Source organism: Nelumbo nucifera, chromosome 1 (assembly GCF_055504915.1).
Source record: "Nelumbo nucifera cultivar China Antique chromosome 1, China Antique-T2T, whole genome shotgun sequence".
Taxonomy (NCBI): domain Eukaryota; kingdom Viridiplantae; phylum Streptophyta; class Magnoliopsida; order Proteales; family Nelumbonaceae; genus Nelumbo; species Nelumbo nucifera.
This window is the reverse complement of record NC_142649.1, coordinates 125,634,234-125,644,103: the sequence shown is the minus strand read 5'-3', so window position 1 is coordinate 125,644,103 and position 9,870 is coordinate 125,634,234. Positions and strand designations below refer to the sequence as shown.

At 36.9% G+C, this 9,870-nt stretch overlaps 1 pseudogene; it reads right to left on the bottom strand.

Annotated features, from left to right (window-relative positions):
* Positions 1 to 8,109: 8,109 nt before the first annotated feature.
* LOC148803784 (F-box protein GID2-like) lies at positions 8,110 to 8,778 on the bottom strand (annotated as a pseudogene).
* Positions 8,779 to 9,870: the final 1,092 nt, after the last annotated feature.

Here is a 9,870-nt window from a genome sequence, read left to right as displayed (position 1 = left end):
TTAAACCCGTAAGGACAACCGAAAGCAAACTACTTCGGGTACAGACAGGTCGGGCATGAGCCCTACTATGCCCCTCACCCGGGCATACACAAGGCTACCCCTACTAAACAATTCGGGGCCGCGATGGCCGTTAAGGAACTCCCACCTCAGAAGTTCAATTCGATAAATTAACAACTTGACGTGAATGGCCACTTCAACAAGATGGAGTGCACAAAATTCTTGGCAAAAAAGAAAAAATCTCTTCATTATGGGAAGTTTGGTACACAAATTTCATTAAGAACGTCTTGATTACAAGGGAGATTAAGTTTACAAATACAGAGAGCAAACTACTTTGGAAGCTCGTCGCCTCTGTTAGGGACCTCCTCGGGGGCAGTAACTGGGCCAGCATCCTCTGCTTCATCTTCGGCACCCTCGTCTTCAGAATCTGGATCATCTCTTGATTGGCGCACGATGTCATCAGTGATCTGTGAAGTGGTGATGGTGCTCGTGTCCAGGTCAGGGTAGAGGTGCCTGATCAGCCACCGACTGAGCTTGAAGCCCTTACGGTAGGCCTCCGTCATCACGTTGTCAAACCTTAAAGAGTTGACGTAGTCGATGACGGCTTGAGTCTTGGCCTCCTCGAGAGCACCCTCGAAGATTGCAGTCTTCTCCCTTATGTCCTTCTGGAGGTACCCCACTTCATGCTCCAGCTTCCCCTTCACCTCCTTGAGGCCTTGCACCTCGAGCTTCAAGGCATCCCACTCAGCCTTGAGGCTGCTCACCTCGAAACCTAAGGCCTCCTGACCGACCTTGAGGTCGTTCACCTCGGCCCTTAACTTGTCTTTGTCTCGGGCCAGCTCCCCCTTCTCTGCCATTAACACCTCGATGAAGCTCTTTTGAGCCGAGGCGTCACTCTACAGGCGGTGAACTTGACAACGAGTTGCCCTTAACTCAGTATGGGCTGCGCGAGACGACTTCTCAGCCTCCAGAGCCCGCCTCAGGTGCCGATCTGATTGAAGGTTCAAGGCCCGAATGGCGGTGTTCACCTGCAAAAGGGAAACCGGTCAAAAAAAAAAGAGAGAAAGAAGAAGAAAGACTCACCACCATAGTATGAGTGGCAGCTCGGGTGCCGAGCTAACCAGGAGTGAGTTCGGCCCAATCGCTGACCTCCCCCGAGTATGCAGCCAGCTTGCTCTTCTTCAGGCTGCATTGGGGGTTCAGTACAGTTTGGCAACCCTGACCCTCCGAGCTGGAAGCTGTCATCTCCACATCACGAGTGGAACCCTCAGAGGCCTCGGCGGCAACTTCGGCAGGATGAGCCCCGGCGGCAGCAGCATTGGCCTCGGCAACGCTTTATCCCGCAGGTCTGGTGGGCTTGGTAGCAGGCTCGGTGGACTTAACGACAGGTTCCGCCATCACCTCGGGCCCCTTAGGCACGACCCCTTCTTCCAAGTCGACAACGGGCGCAACTACCACCTCGGGCCCCGAGGCAGAAGTTTGCGGAGGTTGGGGCTCGGCTGAAGCTTGCAGGGACTCAACGCACGCCTTCTTGGCTACGCGTTTCTTTCTCTTCATCTGGCGGAAGAGCTTCTGGTTGTCTATTCTTTCCGCCTCCATGGGACCTGCAGTGAAACACGACATTAGCAACCCGAAGCAAACATGTAAACCTACCCGGGCTCAAGCTCGCCTGGACGAGCTTCTCCTCAGAAGTGAAGTCTTTATAATTCAACCCGAGCTGAGCCAGTGATTGGAGCGCCTTCTTGGTCTTCCTGTCAAGGATGACACCAGGGTCTTGAACGGCTATCCTCCAATCGATGGGGAAGGGCCACCCCGTACTACTCCGGACTACGAAGTAGTCCCGCTTCCAAGCTGGGACTTTGCTCGGGAGCTTCTGCATGAGTTTGAAACCCAGGTGGGGGGACAGGTAATAGGACCGCCTATGCCCGGGGAGAGCGCCTGAAGCGCTCTTCTTTATAGCCAAAATTGTACTAAGAACATCTAAATCTATAGAGAGGGAGCGATCGAAGCAAAGAGAGATGGACCCCACCACATTCCGTATGGAGTTTGGGTGGAGTTGGTCCAGGGTGATGTTGAAGTGTACCAACACCTCAACGATCAGAGGGTGAAGAGGAAGTCGGAGCCTGGCTATCAGTTGTTCCCTAAAGATTACAATCTCGTTGAGACCGTGCTCCCATGGGAAGTTGCCGGTGGGAAGGCTATATGAGTATTCCTTAGGGAGGCGGAACCTCTGTATGAGGTCCTGAAGCCTCTTCGAAGTCATTATGGAAGGCCCGAATTGATCTAGTTCCCGACCTCGGTGGGAGGTGGACGCCAGATGACCCGAAGCCACCCGTACTTCGGATGGCTGGGCAGCGGAGGAGACACCCCGAGCCGAGGTACCTACCTCGGGCTCGTCGATAAGACTGTCTATGCTAGACGACATAGTGAACTAAAAGGAAGAAACAAATTGAAAAGGGGAAGGAAGCTCGAGGAGACTCACCAAAGGAAATGCGACCGGACTGGGAGAACAGGACAAACCGGAAGACCCGAGCTAAGAGACCTCCGACGCGAGCTCAAACGATAATGACGAGAGCTTGGTGGCGAAGAAAATGGCCAAGGGTCCCCGTATTTATAGCCAAAGCTGCTAGTTCCTCGAGGCGAAAACGGTTGAGCGCGTTTTTTGACGTCTGCGAAGTCCAAATCGCGTGAGATCCGCGCATAACCCAGACGCGACTCGAGTCTTCTCTGATTAAACTGGGCGCTAGACCGGTCCAACTAGATGGAGCGCGCGACACAGCGGCATGAATACCGATGCCAAATCCACCCAGCGCGTCATGACCTCCCCGCGTTGGGTCACCGCCGCCAGCGCAGGGAGTGGGGGGCAATTGATGGAAGGTGATTTGGCCCGACCTCGCAGCACGGGTACACGTGGGTGTGACCTTGCTCAAATAGTGACTCAGCATGACAGCGCAACGAGCGTGAGCACAACTCGGAGGGAAAGTCCCACCGAGTTCAGCTCGGCAACTCGGCAAGTAAACTACTCACCGGGAGTCGCCTTACCCACACCTCCTCCCCGGGGTTAAGGCACTTTGGGGGGTCCCGAGTTCGAGGTGCCCTGACCCCTTTTAAGACCCGAGCTCCTCCCAATGGACCTCAGGCCACTCCCAGGCACCTCGGGTCAGCTAGCTCGGCACAACCGGCTACAGGCGGCCTGTCACTTAAAGGATAGCCCGACTCAGGGTAGTTCGGTATACCACAGGAGGGCTTCCTGCTCGACCGCTGTACCCGACAAATCTGTGGACAGCAGGCATGTCCCTCTTGCCGCACCTGCCACCTTTAGAAAGGTGTCCCGCACCTGACAAATACGTACCTTGCAGCGACTGCCCCGCACGTGCCACCTCAGCCTTGCTTGTAACAGCTATGGCTGACTAACAGTGGCGGTTATACCTGCCTTGTCAGAAGTCAGAGGGCCTGAAGAAACGAAATTCAGTTATAAGGGGCTTATTCTCAAGGAACAAGGTATCTTGTAATCATTTGCGCAACGTGCAATCTTAGCCTTCGTTTTCCTTTTGCTTCTTGCACACAATACTAACTTAAGCATCGAAGCGTTCCCGTCGAGAAACCCCTCGGGAGTTCTTCCTCTTTCCTCTCGTCTCAGGTACCTCTCAGGAGCCACGCGAGCGCCAGGTAGGAGTGACCAGATTGCGCTACATCAATTAATATTAATAGTAATAATGATGATAATGATTTCAAAATCAATACACACATAATAATAATATATTATTAGTAAATAATAGTAATAATAATATTCTTATTATTATTACTGATTTCACAATTATTAATATATTATTAATCTATATTACTCAATAAAGACAGAGAATAAAAAAATATCCATATTACCACTAAATGAATGAATTAAAAATCTATGATTATTCTAATTGACTTGAATTTGACACATCAACATGCCCAAAATTATAATTTCATCCTACATTTTCTATTTCTATCTCTCAATTCCCATAATTCAAACATACCATTAGGTTATGTATAGGTTTCCCTACCTTTTTCCTAAGATAAATTCTAGCCAGTCTACGTGCATTGTGGGGAGCCTAGACTTAAAATCCATAACCATGATCAACCAAAAGAAGTGTTGCCACCTAACTTGGAGTTGACTTCCATACCCAGGATGGTCCCATTATTCTCCTTTCTTTCATGTTACTTCTGTTGGATGGGCTTCAGAGTCCTAATTATATTATCAGTTGATTGTAGCCATACATGATGATGATTTGATTGTAGTCATATATTTTTCATCTCTTACTTTAGAGGATGAATGCATCTATAAATGTTGTTTGGCATGAATTGTTTTTCTTAGCAGCTCTTTGAATGATTTTCTTCCTTCTTTGCCTTTTTGAATGGATATCATAAATGCTTTTTATCCATGGTAAGTCTTTGCCTTCTTTGCCTAAATATTAAGCAATATTGGTGGTATTGTTGTAAACATCCATCTAAATTTACTATTTTATAAATAGATTAATGATTTCAAAGTGTTTTTGATAGTTTTTTGGGGGTAGGTTGCTCAACATTGATTTTTTATTGTTAAATGGTAAATTTCAAATTAAATGATACTAATTGCCCCTTACTTAGTATGGGGTCATTGTCTAGATAAAACATGGTAAGTCTCTTAAATTAAATAAAGAGCCTACCCTAAATGTCTATTATAAATAATTAAAAAAATGAAATAATTCAGATTAAATCAAAATAATTACATACTGAATAAGTAAATAATAATAACAATCAATTATTTATAGAAATAATTAATAATAATAACAATCAACAAGTACTTAATTAAGTAAATAATAAAAAATGAAATAACAATCATCAGTTATCATTAATGTTTATTCAAAGCATGCCCCATAATAATTACCAAATACAGTAATTAAACCTTAAATAAGAATCAATATTTATTGGCAATCATTAAAATTGTTAAGCCAAATCATTAATGCTTATTCTTAAATGGAAAATATGAATTAACAAATCTCTTATATAATAATTATACTAGGTTGGAAAAAATATTTAAAGTAAATATTTAAATAATTACAAATTTAGTTAATATTATTACTAAATAAAAAAAATTAAATTAAATACTAAAATAAATTAATAATAATAATAATAAGAATGGTTAAATTAAAGTAATAAACGTTTCAAGTTGAATTTAATGACCCATATAATTTTAAGGGTTTGACATATTCGGGTCAATTTATGTGGACCTATAGACTTTATGAGTTAAGAAATGGCAGTTTATAAATAGTAAAAAAAATGGTAATAAAAATCATTAATGCTTATTCATATATAAAAATGGTTAACTTTTCCTTTACTTAGTATAGGGTCATTCACTAGTTAGGTATTAAAGTATGTGTTTTCTTTTTACTAGTAGGGAACCCATGGGATGCACAGGAAAACCCAATGTCTAATTTGCTGGTAAAAAGAATCAAAAGGATATATTGAATGTCGGCTCCTGGTAAATTTCCAGAAGTATATATACTAAATTATTGATTTTTTAAATATATTAAATAATTTATTTTCTTTTTTTAAATATATCATTTACAAAATTACACTAATTTATCTTTTATTTTTCAATATAAGTTAATTAATAATTTCCTTTTCTAAAATTTTCTAATATTATACTAATTTATATTAATAACGGAAATAATTTGTGATATTGGTTCAAATTAATGTTTTCCTTTACCAATACTAATTTATCTTTAATAATTTAAAATGAAAATAAGACAATTTTTAAATACTTTTCCAAAAGCTATCAAATGTAGTAAAATTTCCCAAATTTCCAAAATATTCCAATAATTTTCAATAATTATTTACTACATTTTAAAGAAATTTTCCAAAATTACATTAATATATATATTTTTTCTTCTCCAAAATTTTCCAAAATTATGATATTTTGTTTGCCAATTTGCAAAGTCCACCAACTCTTTCCTGGAGCTATAATTGTTGAATTTATTTTTCAATTTTATAAATTTTAATTAATTTTAAATGACATTTATAATTTCATTGAAAATTTTGTATATCCATTGATTTCTAGTAATTTTTCTGGAAAATAACACAATTTAATTGTTAGTGTAATAAAATTAATTTTAAGAAATAGTAACTATAGTAAAACATTTATTTTAATGATTACTCTATTTAATTACTACACCAAAATTCCAATAATAATTATTAGTGTAATAATTATTTTGAAAAAATAATTAATTTAACTACCCTAATAATTATTATTGGATTTACAGTTATTTCAAAATAACTGTAATTACAGTATTTTGAAAATAACAAATTTTATATAATAATTAATGTAGCTTAATAATTATTATTACACTAATAATAAAATTACATTAATAAATTTCTGAAAACGTAAATTCCAATGATAATTATTACTGTAATTATTATCAGCAACAAAATTCCAATAATAATTATTGTTATAAATTTCCGAAAAATATTAATTTACACTAAAATTTCAAAGATAATTATTTCTGCGATAAAGTTAATATGAACAACAAATCTGTAATTAGAAATAAAATTTTCATTACAATAATTATTGTAATTGAATTATTACAATTAAATTCCAATAAGATTTATTAGTGTAATAAAACTATTTTGAAACAAACTGTAATTATTACACTAATAATTATTATTGGAATTTCTGTATTTCAAAATTACTGTAATTACAGTAATTTCAAATAACAGATTTTATTGTAATTTATAATTCTGTAGTAATTATTATTTTTAAATAATGGAAATTTGTGTAATTTAATAATTACATTATTGGAATTGATACAAAATGGAAAATTATTAATTATGTAACAATAATTGTTACTATTAATTTCCATTATTTTAAATCAAGATTCACAGTTTTTTCTATTATTAATTTTTCAAAAATTATTATATAATGGGAATTACTATTTGAGATTATAAAAAAGGAATTAGTTAAACTACACTAACAATTATTTTAGTGTAATAATTATAATTACATTGAGAATAATAATAATAATAATAATAATAATAATAATAATAATAATAATTATAAATTATGATAACATAATTATAAATTTCAATAATTACAATAATTTTCCACAATATTCCAAAAATTAAAAAATCTCATAAAATTCCGAAATTACACTAACTTATTTGTTATTTTCAATTAAAATTAATCAATAATTTTCTAAAAATGTAATAACGAGAATTATGCTAATTTTCTGAATAATCAATTATTAATTTTCTGAAATCATAATTATAATTTTTAGAAATGTAGTTATTTCAATATCTTTTACCAACAATCAATTACTAAAATTTTTATAAATTATTGATAATGATTTATTGATAAATATTAATAGTAATTTATTAATAAATTAATTATTTGTATTTATTTTCAGAAATATTAATATTAATATTATTAATAAATAAATTATTTATTTATTAATAAATATTAATTTTATTTTCAAGCATTTTAAGAAGGGATAGGATTAGAAATATAAAATCATGGAGGGGTAGGATTGGAAATATAAAATCATGGTGTTGGATGATTCATCCATTTCTTCTTTTTTATAAATGGGTAAGATTTTGGGAGAATCCCTGATCAATACCCTATACTTTGGCTCGACTGGCAATTTGGTCCCCGAACTTTAAAATGCGACAATCTAGTACTTGAACTTTCGAAATCCGACAAATGTAGTATCTGCCGTTAATGACTATCAGTTATGCATATCACGTGACCTCATGTGCGATTTAAAACTTTTGAATTCTTATGTTCATCTACACCTTATGTGCGATGAAACAAAGCCCAGGCTCTCTGTCACAAACCAACAACCTACAAATTCTTATGTTACATCTACACATAAACACCCCAAAAATTAATTTTCATTTCACAAACACCATCATTTCTTAGATCTTTGAAAGTAATACTAAAAAGAAAAAACCCAAGAAAATTTATCAATAGTAATATGAGTATTACTATTACAGACTCTCGCATTACAGAGATCTATATATAAGAGATCCATATGAAATCCAAGAACACAAGAGTGAATAGAAAAGAAAAAAGGAAAATTAAGGTGATGAGTAGAGCAGAAATCATCTGCCTCTGTTGTTAACATTCATTTCTCGAAATAGCAAATCAAGAGGAGAGATGTGGTGAGTTGAACCTTGTATTTTCCCCATGAACTGCCGTTTTCGGAGCCAGTAACAGAGACGAGAGAGAGGGAGTAGAAGATGATGATGACACGGCCCACGGAGACAACGACAGTGATGGAGGTGGTTTTAAGAGGGGCCAAAGGTATTGAGAACGGAGGCGACAAAAACCTCCGAGAGCAAGAACCACGGAACAGAGCTATTGATTATTGTAGCCAATGTTCGTCCAATGCTGGGTGCCAACTCCTACAACCTCTCATCACAGGCTATCTTTTCACACTGTTTGTTAACGCAAGACGTGATCGCAAGCAACCACGTGTACAAGTGCTTCAGCACCTCGAAGAGCACAAATCCAGTCTCTTGACTACTCTCCTCTTCTTCTTCGCTCATTTTCTTCTTCCCCCTTTTCTCATCATCAACCGTCAGATCTTCGTTGGTGACGACTTCTCTCTTCATCTTGAAATACAACCAAAAGACAAAAAACCCCAAAGGAAATTTACGATCTTAGAAGTTTGGGTCCAGGACTCTTCTCCCTTGCTTCTCTCTACTCGCTAATTCCATAGCTCTACTCTAAAATCGGCTTTAATGACGACGGTCTCCCTGATAATAGAGAATAGAATAGAGGTCCCCAGCCCCAAAGTCCCCAACCTCGGTGCAGAGTAAAATATCTTGTTGGTTTGAGTTATTAAAATATTTAGGATTGAGATTTTATGAAATAACAAGGGGTTCCACTCATGGATAGGCATTTGTTTTTTTTTTCACATGCCACTTAACAACTGGTTAACGATAGGTATTAGATTGTCGCGTTTCGAAAGTTCAAATACTAAATTGTCACATTTTAAAATTTAGGGACCAAATTGTCACTCGAACCAAAGTACAGAATATTGATTGAGAATTTTCCATTTTATTTTTATATTTATATATTTTATTTATAGTCATCTAAGACCTAGTTTTAGTGTTATTTATGTAAATTTATTTGGCATTTATTTAGATTTTCCTAACATATCCATATATATGTTAATTTTTGTATTGTATCCATATATATCCAAAACATATCTTAAAATTACCTTTCCAGTCCTCTTTACATTTTGTGACCGTATATGAACCTTGAGCAATGTTGATTAATCATCCCATGTCACACATCTCACTAGAAAAAAAATGCCCAAAAGAAAGTGATAGGTCAATCACAATGATTTCCATGACATACAGCCAAATAAAGATTGACACAACCATGGATATAATTCCTTACCTTTATCATTGTTGGCAAATTTATGATTTCTAATCACATGTTATTTCCATTTCATTTCTGTTCTAATTTCTAAACTTGAGAAACAAATGGGAATCTCTAAACACCTAGAAGTAACCATCTTTCTACTGTCACGTAGACCCTGACACTGACCCATAATGAAAGTCAGATTGGATCAAGCAGCCCAATTGGATTGGACCTAATGTATCATTAATGGATTGACCCAGAAAAAGTCGTGCTAACTTGGTCCAAGTTCAGATGGGTCAACTTAAATAAATCGCTCAAGCCCAACCAACCATAAACTATACCCGTACGGAGCAATAAATAGGAATTAACTCGTCAAAATCGGACCGGTGGATCGGATCATGTTTAAAGTTACTGATAAACCCGAATTCCCGGTTATGGAATTGCCAAAAGGAAAGAAATAAATAAAATCAAATAAATGTTTGTTCAGAAAA